Source organism: Aulostomus chinensis, chromosome 1, assembly GCF_037954235.1.
Source record: "Aulostomus chinensis isolate RoL2024-O1b breed Wild chromosome 1, RoL_Achi_v1.0, whole genome shotgun sequence".
Taxonomy (NCBI): Eukaryota; Metazoa; Chordata; class Actinopteri; order Syngnathiformes; family Aulostomidae; genus Aulostomus; species Aulostomus chinensis.
Genome location: NC_141320.1, coordinates 66,760,646 through 66,786,643, shown reverse-complemented (window position 1 = coordinate 66,786,643; position 25,998 = coordinate 66,760,646). Strand labels below are relative to the sequence as shown.

At 47.6% G+C, this 25,998-nt stretch overlaps 1 long non-coding RNA gene across 3 annotated transcripts in view; it reads right to left on the bottom strand.

The window, feature by feature from the left end:
- LOC147272833 (uncharacterized) overlaps window positions 1-25,998 on the bottom strand; it is a 168,323-nt gene that overhangs the window by 107,862 nt on the left and 34,463 nt on the right. For all 3 annotated transcript variants that reach the window (XR_015112630.1, XR_015112635.1, XR_015112641.1), the window contains one exon: window positions 13,860-13,992. This is a non-coding gene — a long non-coding RNA (uncharacterized LOC147272833). The remainder of the gene's footprint in view (window positions 1-13,859; window positions 13,993-25,998) is intronic.

The following is a 25,998-nucleotide window of genomic DNA, read 5'->3' as shown; positions in this document are numbered from 1 at the left end:
GGACATAGGAGGCGGTGCAACGTAGCACTGTAGCATTCTGCTACATCCCAAGCAACCGAGAAAGCAAAAAAATCCAGATGGGATGTTAGCTTAGCGGCCAGCAACAAACTAGTAAAAACGGTCTTCAGACAAAACCATAAAAAACTGCTTTTATTGTGAAGGCAAGATGATTCGGGGAAGCGCTCTAAATACCGTTCATGTGACCAAGACCCAACAATGACCAGGCCTCACAACTCGAACGTAACAGGATGCTGACTTGTGACTTGAATTCCTGCTAAAATATGACGCGTTTCCAACGTCTTTCTGAAGCTGAAGTGACAAAGCTAGCAGCTTCCAGACGCCTGATTTGATCCGCTTGACTGACATGTGGAGGGGTTTTTTTTTCCTCCAGTGACCTGGCAGGTTTTTAGGTATGCAAGCACCCTCCCCCTCGACCTAAAACGCACCATTTGCACGTAGCACCTGAACACGTGTTGGTGAAGCCCTCAGCTCTGCTCAGGTGTGTGTATCCGACTCAGCTGCAGGGAACAAAATACAAATGCATATTTTATGGAACAAAACCTCAAAGCCAAACCTAGATATTAGTCACTTTAGTAATTAAAAATGTATATTGCTCTGTGCCGTCTCACATTATGCATTATTAAAGCCGGATTTTTTCCCCCTCTCTCTTCTTCTCAAACTTACATCGGCTCAAAAGGATTTTTAATGCAAAACATTGGCTCAGAATGGCTGTGTGCACTTCGCGAGGCTCCTCCGGGTGAATTAGCAGACGTGTAGCAGATGAGAAAAACACGGTGAATTTGTGTTGGCAGGAGCGGCTTCGCAGGTGCCTCCGACGGGATGGCTTGTAATTACGGTAAGTCACATTTGTTGGAGGGGAAACGCTGCAGATAGGGAGAGAAGCTGCTGTGCACCTGAGCTGACATCATCACCACATCTTTATCATGACCTGGTAAAGGATCTTGGTCCGTGACACCTGCTCTGAACAAGAGCATCCGACACTTTGGAAAAAACAAACAAACAAACAAAAAAACAGCCAAATAGGATTTTTTTTTAAGAAATAAAATAAATTTTAGAAAATCATTGCAACATCACGGCAGATAAACTATCACTTTCAGAGGGTTAATTTCACTGTTATCAACAGGAGCAGATCGACCGCAGAGAACATGACAAGATGATCCCAATCAAGGGAAAAGTAGTTCCATCCCAATTCCATTAAGTCCTAGCCAGCAGCCGGAGGTCACACCTGAAACCAGCCGGCGTGAAGCCTCCAACCTCCCAGACCCACTCAGACTCCAACCTCCCAGACCCACTCAGACTCCAACCTCCCAGACCCACTCAGACTCCTCACCAACAACGGGCCTCTGCTTGGACGGATAAACAAATGTGGCAGAAAAATTCTACGTTTCAATCCTGCACCTCTGCAGCGGTGATTGACAGCTGAGACCTAAATTCTTGAAAAAAAAACTCTTGGACAAAATGATCTTATTTTCAACAATAAAAATGACTTCAAGGAAAAAAGAATCCTAGTCGTTTCTCTGATTTCTTTTCGACTGAAAGGGTTTCCCTGCCGTGCAGGTTCTGGGGTTCAAGGAGCAAAAACACCCAAGAGAAGCTTGAAATTCAGAGTCTTCCTTTCTGCCAGGATTCACAAAACTTTCCTCGTAGGGTTCGCACGCTGCAGCCCGTTTAATAAAATCTAATTATTTCAAAAGAGCCGACTGTATGATTCATTCTTCGCTGTGGATATTCAAATTTAAAGTATAGAATTACAAGCTGCTAATTCCTTCAAAAGACGAGCTATTATGAATCAAAGTACAGCACAGATGCTGGCGGCGAATCCGCTCACTTAAATAGGAGGCCATAACACTCACGTGTACACACAGACAACGCAATTACACACACACGCTTAGACAAAAACATATACGAGGGCGCGCGCGGGGAAACACATGGCGGTTAGTTTTGCAGCAGACCTTTCATATTAGTCACAAGGCGTCTTGCACATAAAGTTTACACTGCCTAATCTATTACCCTCTAAATGGGATTTTAATTGAATCGGCGTCAAAACGACAAACAATGACGCCTCTGTTGCAATTAATAAAATCACAGCGCAGAATCTATGAGGCTTGATATGAAGCTCCATTCAAATCAAGTTCATTAATGTAAATGTGAGGCATTCACGGGGGCGCCCGATTTTTCAGCCTGCCTCCACCCCTCCCGTGTGATTCTGAAAAGGATGCACGACAACAGAGAGAAAGAGACCCCCCCCCCCCAAAAAAAAGGAAAAGGAACAGGAAAAGGCAGAAAAACAAAGAAAATAAATGCTCCCTGAAATGAAAATGACAGCAAAAATGCTTCAAATTTTAATAAACTTGTGATTCAAAGACGCATTCCTCTCTATCAATATTGAAAAATAACAATCATCGACCTTTTTCCAGAGCGGTTACACTCCTGTGTTTGTAAATGCGAGCCCTTCTGCTCCCAGCGTCTGAGTAAATACGGCGAGGTGATTAAAGGGGGGGAATGCTTTAAGCGTGGCACTAATTAAACGGGTATGCTAATGCTGTCATACTTAGCAGATGGAAGAAGAATCACTTAAGTGTAATGCACATGTTATGGTATTTTCGACATGACATGGAAGGCTCTCGTGGGGAATCTCTCGCTGCCGTCACGTTGTGTTTCACAACTAAACACACACACACACACACACACACACACACACACACACACACCTTGGGTGACACTAGCGAGCTGCAAACTTGCAAGTGTGTCACTCCTAACAACCCGTATGCACAGAGTGAAAGTGTACAGATTTGGACGGGACGTGTCATTTCAGACGCCTGTCAGTTTTCGGGTGGAGGGATGAGCGCTGGCTGACGGTGGCGAGAGTCAAGTGGGTGAAGAGAACCCTTCTCGAAGCAAAATAAATGCTCTCACAGCTGAAAGTGAACAGAATTTCTGGTTATTTTCCTGACAAATCATAGTTTAAAGTCTATAAAACACTTTCCGATTGGCTGAAGCCTGAGTGGGTGGAGCCCTATTTTCAAGTAAAAGAATTAAAAACTGGGAATACCACACGGCGGCCGTTCACCCCTGACGTTTCCCTTCCGCAGTGACCTTTGACCAGCAAAATGGCCTCAGGTCATCCTCAAGTCCCGGCGGATGTTTGGGAGCCGTTGTGGAGAAATTACCTCAAAGTAACCCAGAGATTTTACATTTTCCAAAATGGAACAACTTGAAAACAGAACGCCTCTGAGCCACGGGGGCGTTCAAGGGAAATCTGGGCAGCAACTTCGATCAGGAGTTACCCGGATCAATAAGATATGTGGATTTCATGGTGGTATCTGGGGAACCATCGCTGGGAACATTTGACACTCAGGAAACTGAAAGAGAACAAACTTCCCCACGAGTTCGGTAAAGTTATCAAAGATCAATTTGGAAATGGACGTCCCACACGGTCTCAGTCACACTCCCCCATGAAAGTGGTATGGAACAAAGCTAACAGGCTAAAAGTGGAGTTTGAACCCTCCCAAATGATGCGGGGGAGCCGAGGGTGGGTCTACATTCAAACTGCTTCATTATCGGCCTTCCCCGCCCGGAGACCAGTCCAGTTAGCCCACCGCCACCGTCATCTGCATCTCTCCCTAATTACGGTCCATGTTTATTCCCTAGAAGGCCCACATCCAACCGAGATGGCAGGTTGTGTAATCAAAAGTCTCACTCTCGGGGCTCCCAAAATGCAACCGTCTGTAAATGAATATTGAACATTTCAGAACTTCATCTGGGGAGACGCCATTAGCGTCAAAGTGGTCCGACACATTAGTTGATTAATGGAGCTTCTGTGGATGTGTCAGATGGAAACCGCAGAGATCCGGGGAAGGTGTTCCTGGACCCAAGTGACAGTCTGTATGTCGCTGCAACGGTACAACTCAACGCCCCTTCATACGCATTGCAATGGTTTGGTCCAGCAGCTTTGAGCAGGTCAACTTAAAGCAAAGGAAGTCCAACATTCATCTTTACTTCTCCCCAACAGAACACATCTCACATGGAAGCGGCGGCCATATTGGTACAGGCTCCCCCCTCTCCTACTGCAGGTCCGTCCAGGATAGAAACGTCCTCACTGGACGCATTTCTCCGATTTCGGAATCGTTTCTGTTTCTACTGCCAGAAATTTGTATTTGTCAAAAAGACTCTGTGGACTCTAAGAGTGCTTAGTACACACACTTGATTTAAAAAGAGAAAATTACAATTACAACTACAAATGTCACAAAGGAGAGAAATTTATTGACAGCTAAACATAGTTGTTGTTTTTTTATTGAGAAAGCAATTTCTACAAACTGGGACTCCGGCATTAAGTGTAAACATTTTTGAGGTCAAAGGTCAAGGTCACCTCTCACTTATGCAATATCTGTCCCATTCTTGTTTGAGTAATAAATGTCAGGAAATTCTTGCAGGAAAAGTTTAAAATTTGCCTCGAGGCTGAACTGACATTGGCGGTCAAAGGTCACTGAGACGGGCAGCGTTTCCGGTTCTCGTATTTGTGTCATTCCTGCGTTTGTACTCCAACATGTTTTAAATAGATTCTCAGAAGAGCGCACAGTCAGATGCCTCCTGTATGTCAACATGTCTGATGTTCTTTGTAGTTCCAGCACGCCTGGCTTCTACACGTGTGTGGAACATCGCGGGGCTGCTGAGATCAGTGCAGAGATCAGACTCTGAGAGGAGTGGAGAAAAATAAAACAATCAGTCAGAGAGCCTGAGGCGCTGGCGCTGTGAGTACAACCTGGAACAGCGACGCGGGGATCGGCGAGTCGAGCAGGTGAAGAACGCCGTCTGATTCCCCCCCCGAAGACAAAAAAGCCCCGAGGCCAGGAACGAAGGGAGAACTCTCGCAAATGGAGGGGGTGATGAGAGGCTGCGAGGCACATTAGAGGAGTGTCACATCTTTGAACCATTTGGTAGGGGATGTTAACCAAATATGAGCGGCGTAATGTTCCTTTAAGATGTCATTTAAACTTATACCTATCATCACTCGTGGCCTTAGCGTGATGATCCAACGAGGAGCGCCGGCTTGATTAAGTGCGCCCCATCCAAGCGTTGCTTTCTCTATTTCTGTCAGGCCTAATGGCGTTAGATCAGTAATTATAAGATTATTCACAGCTCACGCGGGCCTCACTGTTAACTTTTGAGATATGAGACCATTATCTTCTTCTAATCTCTTTTTCTCTGAATTACAGCGCAGATTCATATCGCCGTGTTGACGGCTGGTGAGTCGCCGCCCGTCCTCAAGCTGGCGAGGTTCCTTCAGGCTTTTGATCACTTCTCTGCTCTGGAACGGCTTTGAAGGAAAGTTCTGAGGTGGCTAGCTTCTACCTACAGATGCTGCTGGATCCAGATGCTGCCTCTGAGAAGAGCTGCACATGTACAGCCTTCATGGGCTCAGTCGGATGCTTGTTTCTTTACAGATGTGCTGCAGTAGTTGATTAGTAGCCTTCAAGAAGACATAACCGTGTCGAACTGGAATCAACACTTGCAGTAAAACCTTACATGAAAACTAAAAAACAACGAGCGGCGACTCGAGAGGTGGCTGCAGCCGAGCAGAACATTTCAACGTTTATTTATTTTATCCACAGCTGGATTTCAAAATGTCTAAAAAACAAAAAGGTCAAGTGCTGAGTACCGGGTCTGACGTGCGGCATTCACAGAAGACTCAGTGCCACTTCTGCTCCCCATAAAACCAAAACTGGGTCTTGATATGTGGCGTTCACCTTTCAAGGTCATGATGGGAGTCACTCAGGCTCCCGTCAGTCTTCGCCGTAGGGTTTGGATCATTGAAAACGTATGTTTTTCATGGGAAAACTGTGGGAAACATTTATGGGACAAAGTCGTGGGCAGAAGGAAGCAAAAACAATCAGACTTGATGTCCGTCACAGGGTTCTCTGGGTGAAAGTCGTTACGTGACCCACGAAATGGAGTAAATGACTCGTCATCAGCTGACATCAACCATGGCGTCATCTTTTATCAACGCCGACGAAGATGGAAAGGAAACGTGTCACATCAGAAGGTCGGAACCAGTGGTTTGGAAGGTCAATGTGGGGACAAGACAATTTTCACCAAGAACGAACCAAGAAGAAGAGAAACGTGAGGCCACAGACGGACCCACATCCAGCCACCAATCAGACGCCTCCGTCATATCACAGAAGTGAAGGTCTTGTGAGCATCATCGCCTCAGCAGAGAAGAAGCAGCAGACTTCTCTGCCTCCCCTGTAATTAAACACCAAAGAGGAGTCTTCACAGCGGGGGAACGGCGGCTTGTTGCTCCCTGGGGCGGAGCAGAGCCACCACCGAGGCGAGGAGGAGGAGATGAAGGAGGAAGCAGCAGATGAAGGTAGCCTGAAGGTTGAAAGAAGGCGGCCAACTTGAAGACACGTGGCCTTCACCTGACCAAGAACCTTCAAATGTTTACCCACAATGCAGTGCGTCTGGCCAGCTGCTCCTTTCTACCAGCACACCCCCACAATGCAATGCGTTGGGTCAAATCTAGCTCGTTTGCTCTGGTCTGGATCAGCTGATGAGGCTGTCAAGAACCGCGCAAAAACACAAGTGAGCCTACACACCTACGCCCGTGCAAATGGCGTGCTGGCTGACGCTGGTGCTCAGCCTGGTGCTGTAAAGGTCACCAGGTGACAGACACGTTTAGGCTCAGACGTCCCGGGGGACTGCAGCTGGCTCTGGATCACATTCTCACCAGGGTTTGGTCAGGGTGCTGCGCTCACACCGGGTCTAACGACCTGCCCTGAGACAGGAAACTGACTAAACGAGGCAGACGTAGAGAGTAACTGTCCGCTCTCACAGGACACTCCTCCCTTAGGACCTCACGGGGGCCCCCAGACCCTCGATTGATCCTCACTGGTCTGTGCAGGTAGGCTGCCGTCACGTAACGTGCCACCTAAACGTGTGCGCTCTTTTGTTGTTCTCAGACCCCCCCCCCCCCCCCCCAGCCCCCTCCCTCTCCTCCCAGGAGTGAGCGTCATTCTCGGATCATTACTTCTCAAAGAAATTTAAGAGCTGGATGCCATTTCATTTTTTTTTTTTGCACCCCAAATGCAGTCTGTCATTAGAAATCCTAGCTGTCACGCCGATGCCATTTTTGGTGCGCAGTGTTTGTTGCCTCATTTCTTTTAATTTTATCTCCATTAGCTTAATTCTTTTTTAATATTTCCATCTAACGAACTTTACAGTCCATTTTGTCTCAGTGTCTTGCTAAGCGAGTTTTATGAAGCAGGCAGTTGGCTTTTCCATTTGAGAGCGGGTGAGGTGGGGTAGAGGGGGGGGGGGGGGGCCGCCGGTGCTTTTGTCAGCTTATTTTTTGGCACCTTAGCTAGCAGTTCTGCTCCTTCGCCTTGATTATACAAGCAAACAACTGCATGAAGTTCATTAACAATAAAGCACAGGCTAATTAAGCCGGGGTCCTTAGACAAACCGGCGCCGTCATCTCGCTGGTGTTGAGAGCTGATTGAGCTGTTAAAACATTTACCTTCGCTGTCTGTTACCGCCACACGCTCGTCTCGCTGGGACTTCGACCTCCTGGGCTGTAAACACTCTCAGGTCACGCTGTCACAGAAGGCCGCGCTCCCTCCATCTGATCAGAACTCAACCCTGATCCGTCCTCCCAGCTGTGACGTGGCGCCATAAATCACACGTGAATCAGTCGGGCTGGAGGTGCTGAGATTCGCCATTAGCAGAATGGCCCTCCAGCCCTTCGTTAATGTAATTTGCTTAATTGCTCCCCATCAGTGTACAGATTAAATGTACTAAGATTCTGGACATATTTATTTTCGTACTTGTATTGTCTTGAGAGTGTTGAGCATCTTTTTGTGTCGCTCACAGGCTGCAGAGGAAAAGCGCAGGAGTCGACTTGAGGTTGTCCAGCAGGCCTCCAACCCAAAATAACCCCGTCAGCCACTTCGATGGGACGCTTCCTCCAAACCGCTACTTATCAGTGCAGAAAATAATGTTAAAGACACAAAGTCAGGGTTGAGGAAAGATCATAGTTGGGACTAAAATAAGCTCTTTGTTTAAGGCTATGGGGCAATCCTGCTGCAACGCCATCAAAACCAGCAGACAACAATGAGTCTGGTGGAACGCGACGCCGCTTCATCTGCTGACGGCCTCACGCACCTCCCGGGCTGGTTAACTTCAGCCTGGTCAGCACAAGCCGCATGAGCTGTGAGTCACGAACGTGAGGAGCGATTCTTGGCCTTTGTACCACGCCTCTGTCTGCTGGACGTGAAAATAATTCCTTTTCAAATTAAAAGCTCACCTGCCTTTCTCCAGAGAAACATTACCAAGGCTTTTATTATGAAACAGAGGCCCAACCTGTGGAAAACTGAGCGACGAGCATGTCAGAAACCTCATGCGTGTTATTGTAAAGCTAAAGGACGTCTGGTAAACCTGCCTTTCTGACCACAGTGACGAATGAAATCAACGTTCCGTTCGCGACAGTGAGGCCGCCACTCGCACAGCGACCTATTGCTGATCTCAGCAGCGAGATTTGACTATTTTCCACATGAATAACTAAAAAAATCTCGGGTGATCATCCACAACAGGCTCTTAATTTAATGTCTTTCAAAGGGAAGCTGCATCCCTGAAGTAAGCTGACTACAAAACAGTGTGTTGAAGGTGACTTCTATCTTCCAGAACTAATGAAAAGCTTAATAATGCTGCTTTGTGCGAAGTGCAAAAGTTGGAATCTTTTTCTCACAGAGCCTCCAGCATTCAGGAGACAGGCAGGAAACGGAGGAAAGAACATAAGAAAGCAAGGGATTTCTTTTCTTTCTTCCACAACTTCTCCAAACTTTGTGGCGCTACTGTCTCGTCAGATGAAACGGAGGAGCTTCCCGGGGAGGCCGTCCGTCTGCCGTCACAGCGCTACTTTCCCAGTCTCTATTAAAGCAGGCCAAATTTATTACCAAAGTTTCTGAAACAGGATTTCTGCAATACAGCAGAGGATTAGGCCACTCCTGCTTTAGGATCAAATTGCAATAATTAGGTAGAACATGAAGCCAAAATACGTGAAACATGCTGGAACTTGACACACGCACAGACGACAGACACACACACATAAATCAAGAAAAATATTCCATTTCAGGCAGATTCTGGGAATGAGCGAAATCCCGGATACTGTGAGGCCTTTTCAGCGTCGCCAGTTAATCTCCTCAAGGAGAAATGCAAGATGACAATGGCAAAGCACCTCCAATAATTGGTTCCAACAGGCTTACCGTATTAAAACCTGAAATGAGTTCTTCCCCTTTTAAGTATGATCCATTATTTCAATCCGAGGGAGAAAATTCTGTCTTTGAGAATATTAATAACTCCCAACCACGCAGCAACATGAAAAACACCCCTCCCCTCCTAAAAGCTGTGTACCTGGCATCGCAGCAAAGGTCCCACCAAGGACGGGCACTTAAAAGCCCCCCGCTCTCGCCGCCCTCTCAGGCTTGAAGAAGACCTTGAGGCCCCCTTTGTCATCTTCCCTTGAAACAAAACAAATAGAATTCAGGTCTTTTGATTGGCTTCAGTGAGCGGTTCTCGTCTCCCCGCCGTCATGTGACTTCAGGGGAGCCTCCTGTCTCAGCGTGGAGATGAGAGCGGCAGGTCTTGAGAGGAAACTTTCTTCCCACATCCAACCTTGTTACAAAATGTTAAAAACTTAATGCTGCTTTTACTTTGGCGGCGACAGGCTTATTATATCGCACCTTTCCAGCCGGATTGTTGTCATTCTCCTGCCGACTGCAGGAAGATTTGAATGTTTTTGATTACATCCCTCCAGCATCCCCGAGGGAAATTTGCAAGGCCAAGACAGCAGATTTTAGCGCCTGAAATTCTTTTCTTTGCAGCTCTACAGGAGCAAAACAAAGTTACCCCTGTGTTTGGATCCATGAAAAAAAAAAAAGGCTGAAGAGAAAACATTAATAAAAACATCAAGCGCAGGCATTTGTTGTTTGACTGCTGTGTACATCTTTACACAAGCTTGCATCATTATGGTTTGTTTAGTCTGCAGATCAAGCCAAAAATGGTTCAGATCAGCAGGCATCTGAAAAGCTTTTAAGCACTTTATTCGGATAAGCCTCTCTGATAGAAGATCCGTGCACGAGCGTCGCAAAACTGCAGAGATAAACAACAACTGACATCTGCTGAGCAACTTCTTTTTTCTGCAATTTGAGGCAATGTTGCCAACAGAAATGACTGTCGTGTTTGTGTTTGGGGGGGGGGGGGCGGCACCAACGACGGTGCGCGTCGCTTATTTCACTTCCCTGACAGGAGGATTAGTGTCGTCTACCACTTGATCTCGTGTAATGGAGAGTAGATATCAGCACTGGAATGACTGGAAAGATAATGTCTGGCTTCACCGACCTTTGCACACCACGTATGAATTTTTGCACTAAATCTGTACACACAAAGAATAAAAATAGATTTGGATCCAGCGTTTGTGTTCGTGTGGCACCAGAGGTTGTACAATGAGACGGAACAAATAAGAAGAAGAGCATGAGACCGAGCAGCACCCTGAGGCAACAAAAGTTTGGCACCTTCGCCTCAGAGACAAAACTTCTGCCGTTTTTATTCTCTTCTGCAGGGTGGACCCATACGCTGCGATGGAGGCGGAGCAGCTCTACTTCAGCCGTAGCGCCGCAGTCGGAGGGAACAAACAACAATCCTGACGCTTCATTGGGAGGAGACACCCTGCACTGCTTTTGAACCGCGGTGGTCAGGTGTTCTACCGTTTACACACGTCGGTCCATCCATCCATCGTCTTCCACTTATTCCTATTAAGGAGGGTGGAGTCTATCCCAGCGTCAACGGGCGAGAGGCGGGGTTCACCCTGGACAGGTCACCAGTCCATGGCATGGCCAACACATAGAGACAGACAACCATTGGCTCTCCCAGCCACGCCTACGGTCAATTTAGAGTCTGGATTAACCTGGTCCCCTCTTGATGTCTTTGGACTGTGGAGGAAGCTGGAGTACCAGAGAGAACCCAGCAGGAACAGGGAGAACATGGAGACTCACCCAGAAAGACCCCGTGCTGCAGCCGGGGCTCCACCCACAACCTTCTTGCTGGGGGGCCACGGTGAGGACCACTGCTCCACCGTGCTGCCCCGTTTACACACTTGTCATGCAAAATTTAAGAGACCTTCAGAATTACTGGAAAAATGTGAATCATAAATCGATCCATCGTGGTCCTGACAGACTTACAGGCAGCGTAGAAGATGAAGAAGAGGAATTTCAGGTAGTTTTTGCCAGCAAGTTCAGAGGTCACAACCAGCAGCGTCTCCATTCCAACGGGGAGTGAGCTCAAAACCTCCTTTTAGTTGAAAGCATGTCTGTAACCAAGTTCCCAAACCGGTCTGGGCCTCCCACCCAGAGTCCAGCGGTCAAACGAGGCTTCTTCCTGTCACCTGGTGTTGTCTAGACCTCCCGCTTAAGAACAAGAGCTGCATAAATTTAACAGGTTTGATATGGCACGGATCTGATTCTGAGTGCCGCTGCTTAGCAAAGGAGCTTCCATTGACAGGCCAGCACTGATAGCCAGCGCTGAAGAGAATTAAACATGACTTCGTACAAAGGAACACTTGAAGTTCCCACTGAGGCCGCGAAGCGTGCAGAAAGGCTTTCAGAGACAAAAGGTATCTCCACCTGCTCTCCACGGCTTGCTAACTTTATGGCAGCAGCCTGCTGGTTAACACACCACTTAATAGAAACAGATAATTTCACGTGGGCCTCTTCTACAAACACAGCAGGATGTTTCCCCGCTCAGCCGAGTCCAAGGTTTCCACCAACATGGAGATTTTATCCAACTGGCAGCCAGCAGTCTGCTTATCATTACACCAGGCACAGGAAAATTAAGCACTCCAAACACAAGTGCATATTAACACCCAGAGAGCAATTAAACACAATATGGTTGCATGAGCTACTTGCTGCCTTACACCAGGTAACAGACAGAGCAGCGTGGCTGCACACTCTGGAGGGTAATCGGCCATGCTATCTGCACAAAAACGCGGGGAATCCAATATGCACAGGTGCTGTCCTCAGCTGTGCTATATTGGTTAATTGAGCAGATCTCTTATTTCTTACACTCCTATAGCTGCAATTACTCGCCGGCACAACGACACAGTCGGCTGCTTGTGGCCTGCGCGGGACGAATTATGTCTGGAGAGAGAGAGACGACCCGGTTGAGAGACTTTAACAGCTCCTGTCAGGTCAGAGTCTCACTGCCACTCCGACTCACCCATACCTCAACCACTCGCAGGGGGATCCAGGAGGCCGCCGTAGGGATCCTCTCCTCTGAGAGGGCTCAGGAGGGAGAGTAGAGCAAAAACCCATCCACTCTGGTCTTTTTGATCAACTCCAATTGTAGGAATAAATCATCTGTGATGTAAAAGCTGGTCATTGAGAATCACCAATAAAAGGTCTGCTTCCTGCGCTAGCAGTGATGCTAACAAGCGCGGCTCCTGTGCCAAAATTAAGCAACAGAAATAAAGCAATAAATGCCAGTGTTGAGCCCCCGTAAACTTGACACCCCTTCAACTCTAAAATGAGTCATCCGGCTCAAAAACCAAGAGAGAAGCGGCCTCATAGAGTTGTAGAATAGTTTTATTCAGACAGCTGAAGGGGAGCATGTAGCTGGAAATGTCACTGCTGTGATGCGCTGCCTGAATAAAAACTCTAAAATGGAGCTGGAGTGCAGGGACCTTCATCTTTGTCCTCTCAGTTGTGTCTTGTGGTCTGGCTCCTGATTTAATTTCACCGCATGCGTTGTGTCTCATATTTTTTCATTGCCTACACCCGGATTTACAGGAGCCACCACAACAAAACAGCACCGTTTAGTTGAGGAACTACATACGAAGAGACAAGTGTAAGTAAAATGTGAGCAAAAATGAAAAACTGAAAGTATCACAATAGGATAGGGGATTAATTAGACATCTCTGAGCTTGATTGGTGCAGAAATTGTCATACACACACAACAAAAGACGTACAAAGACAAGGTTTGTGTAACATGTCAGGACGGTTGTAGATCTGCTTCATCACTGGAGAGGACATTAATTCAGATATCAGCATGTCGCACCCTGTAAAGTCTCCGCTGTCACCTCAAGATTTTGGTCACAACAAACCCATCCGGAGTCTCAAACATCTCTGATTGCAGAGAGCCGATTCTGCACCACCGTTCTCTTTATCAAGGCGTTCTCCAAACCGAGGCAGCCTCCCTCCTGGCGCCGCGGCCCGAGCTGTCATATCACATCAGGCCATCACAGGAGCAAGATAATATGTCAGATTAAATATGTATGGGTGAATTAGGGCTATCTCCAGTATTACATCATTTAAATTCAAATCGCTTCATCGCTCGGTACGCTCTCATTATGATGCTTGAGAAATTAGCAGATAAAAACACTGTCACACAGGCCTGATATTAGCGCTAATTTACCTCCCCACCCCCCATCAATTGATCTCTGTTCACTCTCTGAGAGAGTGAGAGACCGTTACCTATCACAGAGGCGTTTCACTCCACACTGAGACAATCACTGAGCCCCTCTGTTCACTGACAGCTCCACACGCCGCCTTCGTGTCGGAGCCGGAGACCAAAAGCGAACGCCGGACTTTCAGGACAGAAGCGCCCTTTAAGTCCTGATGGTCTGTGCCTGAGTTTGTGGAGAGGATGCCGGAACCGGACCTTTGATGCCTACAAGCGCTGGAGTACTTGGGTTTGCACGTGCAGAGGACCATCTGCTCCGGACAGCAAGTCCATTAAACGGGTTTGTTGAAGGAGGAACAAAGAGGTCAGCAAAGATGGCTGACGCTTACCTTCCTCTCTGCAGCTGTTGTCGCCAGGTCTCCTGACCTGACGTCACACCGCCTCAAACCAGGAAGCGTCGTCTTCAAATGATGAGGTCAGACACCGAGACGCCAGGCTGCAGCCATCATCGGTGTGCAGAGCCTGCAAACCAAGTGAGATAAAGCGGAAAGTTCGAAAAAAAAAGTCTCAACAAATGCAGCAAAAAGAAAACGATCATTGTCGGTGGAGGAGCGATTTATTTTGTGCTTCCTGAACTGATGACCTCTTCATCAACATTTTGTGTGTCAGGAAAAGCTGCTCCCGTGGTTTGGTGTTGGTGTTCATGCTAATGACATCTGGCTGGCATGCCGTGAATAAACTAACAATATCAAACGAAAGTAACAGCTCCAGGAGTTCATCGACTTCCTCTCCAAAAGTGGTAGTTTACAAAGATCTTGCAGATGCAAACACGGCTGCAGACGGGGACCAAACACGCGTCTCCTAAGTGTACTTGTCCTGCCTCCTGCACTCCCGGACAGCCACGGGAGCAAAGTCGGTGCATGTGACGGGAGATTGTAGTTTAGAATGAAGCGAGTGCATTCATTTTCTCCATCATCCCACTCATACATGCAGCTTTGCTTGCGCGACTGCTCTGCCATCAAGCCTCCTTCTGTCCCCCAGGACGCTGCTTTTTTGGTAGGCGACACCTGATTTTGCCGCCTGAATCCACCTGAAACACAGCGTGATCCCGAGTGTTTAGCAGGTGAGAAGACTGAGGATTTCCTGTGTGAAGCTGACGCACCCAAACCTGTTACCTTTAAACGTTGCGTCTGCATTCACTGGCTGGGATCAAACTAATCCATCCTTCAATTCTGCCAAAACTCCCAGCGATGGCAGCAAGATCTTGATTCTCCGCGTTACAGGAGTCATTTACCGTCGGAACATGGAGAACTCTTTAAACGCTAGCTCTCTTCACTGAAGGTCAAACAGCACGTGTAACAGCTTAATAATAAAGTCTGCAAACAAATTACCGGGCGAAGCGCCTCAGTGCAGCTGGGTGCAGCTCCGGCTCCTTAAGGTGAGGTATTAGCAAAGCTTATTTATTTTCATTTCCGTGGCTTTTATTTGCTCCTTTCCCCTGTGGTAACGCCGAGGCTGATTTCTGCCATGATTCCCTCCTTAATTTTAATACCCTTTTTACTCATCATACAGACATTAGACACCCCCACCCCCCACCATTCTTCATCTCTGGAATAATGTAACTCAGGCTCACACAGGAACACAGGCGACCACAGGGAGGACTGTAAACTAGCTTTCTCTTCCCTTTTTTACCCTCCATGCAATTAATTGATGTACAGCCATGTGCATATATGATAACAGAGGATTTTTTTTTTCCTGAAGCCCCCTCCTCCCCGTCCCACACACACCTCCCCAACAAGGAAAAAGGGAGGTTAATTAATGTAAGGGGCCGCGTGTTCACAGAGATTCAGAGTTTACTATGCTGCCGCCGCCGCCGCCCCTCCTCCTCCTCTTCCTCCTGCTCCTCTCCATCAAGGCCCCCTCCACCCCAACATCTCCCACCCCACATCCCCTGCCGCCTTAAGAGCCTTGATTCTTCGCTAATGACCTAGTTCTTTTAATGAGCGGTATTAACCCCTGGCTACAGTCGCCCAGGTCTTAATTGTCAAGCCAGGCTGAAACGCAGCCCCTCGCCCATCAGCAGGTAGAGGCGGGCGGCGCTACATTAGCACGCCTCATCACCGGGGCCTCGGGAAGGAAGAATCAAATGATAAATACATTTAAAATAAGAAGGTTGCTGAGGCAACTGGCATCATCAACTACCCTGCCAACATTTTACCTCTTGTGATGATGGCGATGATGATCACCTACCTCCCCCTCTTCCTCACCCACCCCACCCCCTTCACCCATTTGGACTGCCTCCTGCTGCGACCAGTGCAGGGAGGAGATACAGCGCAGGGAGGAAAATATATAAAAATATAATCAGTGTGTATCTGCTTAAGAAACCTGCAAACTCATTAGGACACATTCGGAAAAATTCAGGAAAAAAATGTAAAAAAAAATACAAGCAGACCGGGTCCTTTCATTTACAGAAAACGTGATTAAAAATTCCCCTTTATGTTGCACCCAAGAGGTATGTTTTAAAATTCAAACACTATTTACTATTAAGCACAATATAAAATAAATCCAATAACGAGATATAGAAATATAGACACCTAATTAGCACGAGGACGCCGCGCCTCATGAAACACTAATGGCTTTAATGAAGAAAAGTCCAAAATAGCAGCAGATTCATTCAGATGCAGAGACGTGTCAGCAGCCATTCCTGCACCCGCCACCGTTACTCGTTTGATAGCAGAACCCCCCCCCCACACACACACACACACACTGCACAGGTAGCGCCCAGGTCACACGCAGGCAGCACACGGCTTCTTACACACCGGGAAAGGGGGAAGCTTCTCAAGGCTCAAGTTGAGAGGTACAAATGTAATAACTTCTTTGAATCATTTGTCGTTTCCTCGTAAATCCTCCACAATATCACAGCAACTGTACCATGAGTGTAAGGTTCTGAACTTGAATTGTAATATGACTAATTTTTCTGTGTCAAGTATTTGTTGGTGGTGGATCCTTCATGTTTTTACACAATGTTCTCACGGCTCTCAAAATGGCTTCAAGCTCCCCACCTTTGTCAGAGACTTGTAAGAAATCATTTAACGAAGCTGCGACCTGAACATTTTCAGATGTTTTATACGAGGAGCGCTCGGTGCAACCCTTTAACTCAAAATATTGGTGGCAGAAAATACTTTCAAACTCATTATTTGACTCTTGTCAGAGTTTATTTTCAATAAAACACTCAATGTGCAATGTGGCAGCAGCACAACCTTACATATCACCTTGAAACTCTGCTCACGCGGCTTCTCTAGGGGGCGCTCTCATCCCCACTCTCACAAACCAGTAAGCACATCACTTCCAGTGCAGCGGAGAGGAAGCAGCTAAAAAGATGAAAACTTTCAGCAACTGGAGGATGGACAGTGAAGGCAGATTATCAGTTGAGCGAATGTGGGTGTGCGCCGCACCCTCGTAGTCATTGTGTTAGGAAATGAGTCCATTTCCCATTAGGATGCTGCTGCTCAGCCTCTACAGCTGGGAGCATTAGCAGCAATAAACCTCACTGTCAATCTGCAGGAGGGCGGGGGCTCCCCTGTCTATCTGTGTGTGTGTGTGTGTGTGTGTGTGTGTGTGGATGGTCTAAGTTGCACTGGGAGACAGCGTGTGATTGTTTATGTGTGTCAGCTTGTCATTGGATAAAAAGTGTGTGTGCATGAGGATGAGCCTGCGGACTCAGCCCGGTCGGCTTGTTGACGTGACAGCCCGTCGGTCAGAGCAGGGGAGGGGAGACCTTGACCCGAGCTGTCCAACCAGCAACCAAGCCTGCAGCTCTGGGACCAGTATGACAAGGGCAGTGGGAAGGGCAGCTCAACACACACACACGCACGCACACACACACACACACACACACAGTGAATTTGGGTGGTAGAAGACAAGCTAGTACCAACGACACAGCAGTTATTTAAGCATCTGCTGTATCAGTCACCAACCCTGGTGAGAACCCACACCAACACACCAAACTGATCAAATTCAGACATTAGAGACATTTGGCCACCCAACACGTTTGTCGCCCCGACCGTGTCCACCAGACTCGTCATCACACCAGTCACCTGTCAAAGTCCTCAGGAAGACACCAATTGTCCTCACCGCCGCCGATACAAATACTCAAGCAATAAATGTACATCCCAATCAGGAGGAGGAGTGCAGATCAGCAGGGTCACTGCTCCTACATGGACTGATGTAACCCTGACCAAAGCAACACTACAAGACATGTGAAGAGCCAGAACGTGACCTCAGATTTGAATGAATATTTAGATTTCTTTCTTCCAGCTGACTTTCCCAGCCCGTGTCAGTGGTTGTGTCTTCAAACCTCAGGTCGTCTCAACCTTGAGACTGTGCGTTGTTTCAGGCCTGAAAACAATTCACTTGTTTGTTTAGAACATGTGATTTTTGTCATCCCTCTACCAGGACAAGTGGTGATGAAGAGGAAGAAAACTGGCGTGAATTTATTTCCATCTCCAATTTCCCTCCACAGAGGACTAGAACGAGTTGTCAGGACTCGTTCAGACCCACTCTGGAGAGCTCTGTCGGAGCAGAACGGGCCTTTCCACCTGCTCCACCGACTCCGGCCGTTATTAATTCCTCCTTTTAGACAGGAAAGGAGTCTGTGAGTACATTTATTTCGACCCTTTGCGTCACAAACTGGACAGAAAATATCGTTCACTCACAGGCTCACTGGTCTAGTTTTATATTCCGGCTGTCGGCAGCAAACGCGAAGCAGGACTTGAAGTACTGTATGAGCGTCTGTTACAGCGAACATAATAATTCGTGGAGGGAATAAAGGAGGCAGTATTCTGCTCTCCAGAAGCCATGACACTGTACTTTTGTGAGGTTTGTCTTCTCAAAGCAATAAACGAGAATATCCTGCCTGAATAGGGAGTCTAAGAACCTTCACGGTAAATTTAAGGGGGGGAGATCCGCGGATGCCTCAGGAGCCACCAAATGCCTTTCCTTAAGCTCTCGGCATTCAGGGGGAGAGCGGGGGGGGAGGGGGGAGAAGAAGAAGACACTATTTCCTTTCACTATCTCACCCTCCTCCCTTCCCTCCCCCCTCCCTCTGTCCTTCCTTCCTTCCACTGCCTTTTCATTTCTGTGTGAAGTAACCCAAGATGAAACCACGCGAGTGCCGTCATTACAGCCATCATCACGGCTACTATCATCATCATCATCACCGCTGCCACCGCCGCCGCCATCATCATCCAGACCCCTCGCTGTAATATTGCCCGTCATTTGTCCCCCGGTTGTCAGCGCAGGTTACACTCTGTAATCCATGAATGCCTCGGAATTAGAATGTCCCCCGTGAGTTTGATTTTTCGGCTCGTTTCTCTTCTTCGTGTTTTGTTTTTTGGTGTTGTTGCCCTGAAGGCTTTACCGATGCGCCGCGGCCCCGACGTTTATTCCTCCTAATCTCGGCCTCATCTCCAGGCTAGCTGTGACAGATGGTTATAGGCACACAATAGTATTAAGACTTTTTCCTCTCCAGCTTCTCCCCCCACTGCCTTTTTTCTTCCTCTTCTGTACAACAAATAGCGATCAAGGCCTGACTCTTGTGTAGGTAAAGTCAGCTTTAAACATCTCTCTGTGCGCCGTCTGTCTCCCCCCTGTCAAATAACTCCCCCCTTGCTCCCCCTGCTGCTGTCGGCACTCCAAGGTAAGCTGCATTAACCTCACTGACTGTTATTAAAAAGATGTATTTCCCCCGGTTTTCCCTGCGCCTCCTCGCTTTTTCTCTCCTCCGCTGATGTATTCACACACACATCCAACAAACAAATACCGCACCGCCGTCATAAATTCTCCAGCCACACTCGGTCTAATTTCAATCCCACCGTCACTCGTGTCAGATCAGCGCCGCCGGATGATGCATAGGGGTAAATAAGGCGGGTAAAATTAGCCCCTCCTGTCACTCCCTACCTTTTACCCCCCCCGAGGCATCCTGGGAAATTGACTGCACGCTAGATTTTGAAAATTAGCCTGTTAATGTTAGCAAGACAAACGAGGCTGGGCCGGCCTACAGTAGCCTCGCCGCTGTCACCCACACAGGATTAATTACCAATTTCTCACCTCATTTTGCATTTATATCACTCGCCGTCCATAAAGAAGCAGGTGAACGGTAAAATATGCAGGTAATGCGTGAACCTCTCACCCCTTTTAACCTGCTGTTCTTTTCAAAAGCAGCTTCCCTGCATGAGAACCTCCAGATGGAAACTTCTCTTTTCACAGGTCAATTAAAGAAATAGCCTTCTATGTTATGATGAACTGCTTTCAGACAATCAGGTACGGAAACAGATTTGGTGTCCAGAAGATCTCCTGTCTCTACATGTTCTTCTGCTTTTATGTTAGTAAAATGACAGCAGAAAAAAGGGGCACAGACTTTGCTGTTCTCCAGGTGATGGAGAACGCCAGTGCAGGTTCTCGCTAGTCCAGGGTGCAGTGAAGGCAGAACTTTGGTTCGACAAACGAAGACGCACGAAATGGAGCTCTTTTCATTTACGACAGCAAGAAGTTAAACGTGCAGTTCAGCTGTTCTGGACGCTTGCAGCAAATGTCTGAGCTCTCATGTCCACTGATTCAAACAAGAGCATCCTGGTGTCGCATTTATCAACTAGCACTCAAAGAAAGTCGCTGTTCTGTCCCAGAAGCAACAGTCGAGGTCCACACACCTTTCCTGGAGGAAGGAATGATGTTAAGGAGCTGTTTAGAACGCTCAAATACCGGGGAGCTAACAATCCCTGAAGGCAAGAACAGAGAGATTTTCCATGATCACATGATGCTAAAGCATTCCTGATGAGCAAACGAATGGTTGGGATTCTTTGGGGAGGTATGATGGGATAAGCTTCCCGCGCTGCAACCGGAACACCAGACTAGAACGGTGACAGGTTGTTCTACTGCCGTAAAACAGCATTTTGCACTTCCACGTGAAGGCCTGAGCTCTTGTGTGACGGATCCACCCGCCCGGTGGAAGCAGAGGAAGTGTTTGACGGGTGGGGTGGGGGGTTTGCAGAGGTCGCAGAGTCGGATGTGGGCCTGCCGGGACCCACCGAGGATTAACACAAGCGCTGTGCTCAGGACATATGGCATTTGTCATCTCCCACTGGGAATGAGACTCTCCCTTGGCTCCTCCAACACCACCACCACCACCACCACCACCGTCAACCCCCCCTCCCTCATCACATCTCTCTCTATCCGACTTTCCCTCCCTCTCTCTCGGCTCCTGTCGGGATTTAAAGGCTTGAAGTGCTTTAGTTGTTTACTGTGCATTAAATGGTCCCCTTGTTCGCCCCCCCTCCTCCACCTGCCCCCTAAACTTCGCAGTGTTAAGAGAAAAATGGCTCAGTGGTGGAGAGGCTGCTGACGCTGAGAAGCCCTATCAGACGGAGGGAATGTGTTGGCTCTTAATTCCATGTGAGGAAGTCAACAGGGCAGGCGTGGCGGAGGAACGGACACCTGGGGCCAGACACATAAAACCCTGTAGATTTACAGCTGGCTGGATGCACACAGGCAGAAATATGCATTCCTCCCCATTATATTTGAGATTTACAGTATAAAGCCGTGCGTGCAAATCTCCATCACCAGGAAATACGACACACACACAAGCCTGGTTTACACTCACGCCACGACACTCCCTTAATTTATCATTTGCATTTTAGACATAATAATGAAAATGGCAGCAAAGGAGCAGCGTAATTTCACCAAATATGAAATGAAAACACTCCCACTTCAAGGAGGCGATGCGTTGATTTTTACGTTTACTCACATCAGGCACGATCTTTCTGTCTGGTCTCTGCTGCCACAGGCTCAGTTACGTCACCTGCAGACCGTAAACCGCAGTGCATCACCATCATCTCCATGAAACACCCACGTCATCGAGGAGCTCCAACACCAACGACGAGCAAAACAATGAAAACTGATAAGAAGTCGGTTCAAATCTGGAAGCCACTCCAGGTTTTACACGCTGGTTTGTGAGGAGAACTCGTCTGGTGGTGTTTTCTGTTCTCTGGTCAGACTCTCCCCTCTTTTGTCAACACTGCATGTAGATATGTGAGAGGTGACAAGGTACGAAAATTTCAGGTGTTCGAAACAAATCACGATCAAGGATGAAAACCAGTGTCTTACTCTGGTAAAAAGGTACCAAAATGTGTTTTTGCCTCGTCGTGCCCTTTTAACCCAACCTCTAACCCTCTGGCTACCAGATCTGGACCATCTGTGGACCGTAATTCATTGCTGTTTTTGGGCCGAGTGTAAGTTGGCGGCGTGGCCTGTCACTGGGCCAGAGCAATGTTGGTATGTGTCGCTGATGCATCCATACAGCCTCTCCTCCTACAGAGCAGCGGATATTCAGGAGAAAGGGTCTGCAGGGTCCTGATAACATTTTATGCCCCGTCTTCTTTCTGGGGATGTAAATTGTCTTCTTTGATTTGGATCAGTTTGTAGAACAAAAAACTTCATTCCATCTTGTCACATTTGCGAGTGCATCTGAAAATCAACCCGGCCATGTGTGCATGCCTGAATTTGGCAATTGGATGTATACTAGCAGGGAAGTTGCTACAACAGCTGCAGGATTTTACCAGTTTCCTGCGTGCTATAAAGCAGGCTGAGGCTTGTGTTGTTTGCACCGATCAACTTCATTAGAGAGGGTGAAATTTTCTTCATGTGAGAAAATATACAGGCCTTCTTTTTGCAGCAGGAAAAAAGCTGATGGGCATTTGACAGCAGCCCAACTGACATGTACATGAAGATGTCACTTCTCTGCTTTTCTTCTTCAGAACTTCATCACAAAAAAACACAAAACAAACAAACCACTGATGTTGCGTGACCTCTGACCGTATTAGGGGGAATTAAAGTGCGTCTCACTGCTGCTGCAGATGGGCATGTCTGCTAAATGCCTGAAGAGTAAATACACTTTTAAATCAGTTTTCTACAAACGGCAGCTAATTAGCAGCGCGGAGCTGCACCAACTCTTCCCAGCGCATGAATACTATCAGTCAGCTTCATGCTCGCAGGCAGGTATGCTCTTGTCATCCTCCATCTTCATAAAAAGCCATGTTATTATAACATGATGGAGTGCCGTTTCCTCCCAGAACCTTCCTTTATGGGATCCTGTAATACGCCGGAAATCAAAGCTTGTAATTCGGCGGTTGATGTTTATTGTGCGCCTCCTGTGTCTAGCGACATTTGATAAACAGCATGTTGCAACAGCAGAAGAAAAAAAAAAAAGGTGTTGGAGGATCTTGTGGGAGCTTGCCAAAATAATACCCCATTCAGCGCAGCTAGCGTGTGAAAATGCCTCCCCGCGCTGGCTCATATTTCACCGCCAGAACGAGCGGTTTGCCGTATGGGCCAGGTGATGAATTACACCAAAGCACATTCCTTATGGGAAATCTGGACGGTGCAGGAGGGAAGGGGGAGCGAGCTCCAGCGACAAATTGCCTTCACTGCCAGTTAGTCCATGTTCCTTTCTTCTCCGTGTGTTATTGGAGGGAGAGGGCTGGTTCTTTATTATGTTAGGTGGAGGTTATTTTGTCTTCTGTGAGACATTTCCCTTCAGGTAGAGGAGTTTCTGGATAGGAGGCCGACTGATCGGGAAGCTGAGCGCCATGGGAGTTAAAACACACAATGCAACAGCACAAAGATGATGATTTGCCCCATCAGCTCTGTCGATACCTGTTAGCGGCGGTGAGCAGGCAGCAGCGTTGGGCGGGGGCCGGGCGAGCGGCCCAGTTGGTTGGACAGCTGCCAGGTTGGATCCTGGGGATGTGTTGAACAGGAAGCAGCGAGAGCCGAAGGCCAGGAGGAGAACTCACAATCTGGAGGATGAACTCCATCTCCTCAAGAGGAGATAAGACAAGAAAGGTTCCCTCCACCTCCTACTGAGGCCATCGGCTCTAGATGTTGACCTTTGACCCCCCCCCCTTGGCAGGGAAACATGAAGAGAACCTTCAACTGTTTGTCAGGTTGATGTACGATCAACATGTTCCTAATTGTCTTCTGAGTCTTTGAGACTACAGACGAGCAAAGGTGAGGCTTCGTTGCTCAAATAAAGGAAAGTCTCAATGCTACGATTTTAGAACCCCGCCAACAACGAGGGACACAACAGAGTCTTCGGCTTTTCCTGGACCATGTTTACAGGCCTTCAGGATGAATCTAATCCCGAGTTCTGTTTAAAGTACCGGTGTCACGTTTAGTTGTCCTTCTCTAACTAAAGGCTTCCTCTCCTCTCAGTCAAAGAAAACTATTTCAGTCAAATAAACTGGCCTTGATTCGGTTTGTGGCGAGCCTCAACTGTCACAGCGCAAATGATCTGATTTAGTTCAAGTCCTTTGACTAAAATACACATAAATTTAGCTGCCTTTCAGCCATTTTATTGTCAATTGTAGTTGAGGAAATTAAAACCAAGCATTTCATCTTTTGATTGCATGATTTAACTTGCGAGATACTTCTGCAGCCTTGTACAGCGACGTAGAAAACCGAAGCTGCTTGACACGTGTGGATGCAGGAAGAATCGCTGACAGGTGAATCTGGAACAAATATCAAGAGGCTTCCCGGCTTTATGAATAAAGTCTGACTGATTGGTTGATGGGGCAGATTAAAATTCACGTTTTTTTTGTTTGTTTGTTTGTTTAAATTTACCTGGAAAGACGTAAGACTTTAGTGATTCACTCCAACAAATCAATCCGATCAAACTAGCACGAATGGAGTTTTGCTCTCACGAGTGAATGACCGCCTGCAGCCTCTTGGCCCGCGTAAGTTAACAGTCCAGGAACTGCAGCCAACCTTCAGTTATCAGAGTGCATCATTCAGCATGTTAAAGCAACACTGCAGCCCACCGCAGCCAGACACAAGGTGCAAACGCTGACACAGGAAGTTACCTCACTTCCCCACAGACCCGTGGGCGTGAGAGCGACGCTTGAGCACAAACCTGTCAGGCCACATAGGTGGTGATAAATGCTGCTCGCCTCCATTGCTGGAGCATTATCATAAATAAAATAGAGCACAAACACCAGCCTTTGCGCACTAATGGAATTTGTCAACATGAAAGAAGTGTTATTGAGCTGCGGCGCTGCCTCTCTTCTCTTTGCTGATGCCTTGCCAAATACTTATCCCCTCTCTGGTGAGCATTTAGCGTTAACTCGCGGCCGCTCCTGGGAATTGCACGGGCGTAATGAAATTACCTCGGCACAAACAAATAGGGTCAAACTCTCAAGGAGACGAGCATTAGGGCCGTATTTTGCTAATTACGTGGTGCGTACACTCGCCGCCGTCTCACAGAGGCTGGATCTGTAGGACACCACCATGTCCAATCCTGGGTAAACACGCCACCAGGAGAAGAGTCGAGGAAATTAAACTAAGCAAAATGGGATTACAGCACACAACACCAGATATTCTGTCGATCTGCAGCTGATAATTAAGCAAATTTCATGCTGATTAGCCAAAGTAGAGATGAGACATCAGCAGGATAAACAAAGTCTTTGCTCGCTTTTTCATGGGACAGAACGCCGACCTGATCCGAAAACATGAACACATGAGTCGATACTCCCCCCCGTGCGCCGCGCTCCCCTTGATCACAACTCCATTTCTTCGCTATTACAATGCTATCAGATCTGTTTTCTGCAATTCGTCTCACCTGTGTTATCACTGCCAGCAGAGCAAGAGATGCCATTACCTACATGAGCGTGACAGAGCGTTTTGTAATTATTGAGCATGCCTCTGTGGTAATTACTTCAGTTTACTGAATTATGAAAGATGGAAAGAGGAGGAGGAGGAGGAGGAGGAGGAAGAGAGGGGGGGGGGAGAAGAGCCACGGCCCTGAGCGAGGACAGAAATATTCTTCCGGAGGCTGAAGAGCTGAGAGACTTTGCTTGGCAGTGGTATTATCACATACACTCATCTGCCAGAGACTGTTGACAGAAAATATGCCCTATCAGCAGAAATAACCACTCTTTTTCTCCTCTTTCTCCCAACACCCTCCTCCCATCGCAGCCGCCGTGCGCCCTGACAGTCTGACGAAAGCTTCCCACTGAGGGATATCAATAAATCAGGCAAACTGATGCGAGCGGAGACCACCTATTCTGCCGCCATTGAATGTTTTTTTCCTGGCTTTAGTTGGCCACCTTTTCTGGTGAAAACAAGCCAGTAATCTCACTCTTCGCTGCCTGAAATGAGCAGGCTGGATTACGCCTGCTAACATGAATTTGGGATTTATTCAGAGGTAAATTGGGATTGAAGGAGGAGGCACTCTGGCCTGTTAATCCCTGCACATGGTAGCAGGCTGCGAGCTTATCTGTGTGTGGTAAACATTCACATGGATGGAGATGCGCGAGAGCCGAGGAAAGACAAAAATTATCATCTGAATAATTTGAAAATGACTTGTATTCAGAGAAAATGTGCATTTGCCCAGAATACAATTTTCATGCCGGATTTTGGAGATGTTTGAATGAGATATGTGTATAATAATGACGACTCCCACACACGTTTCCTCCAGCA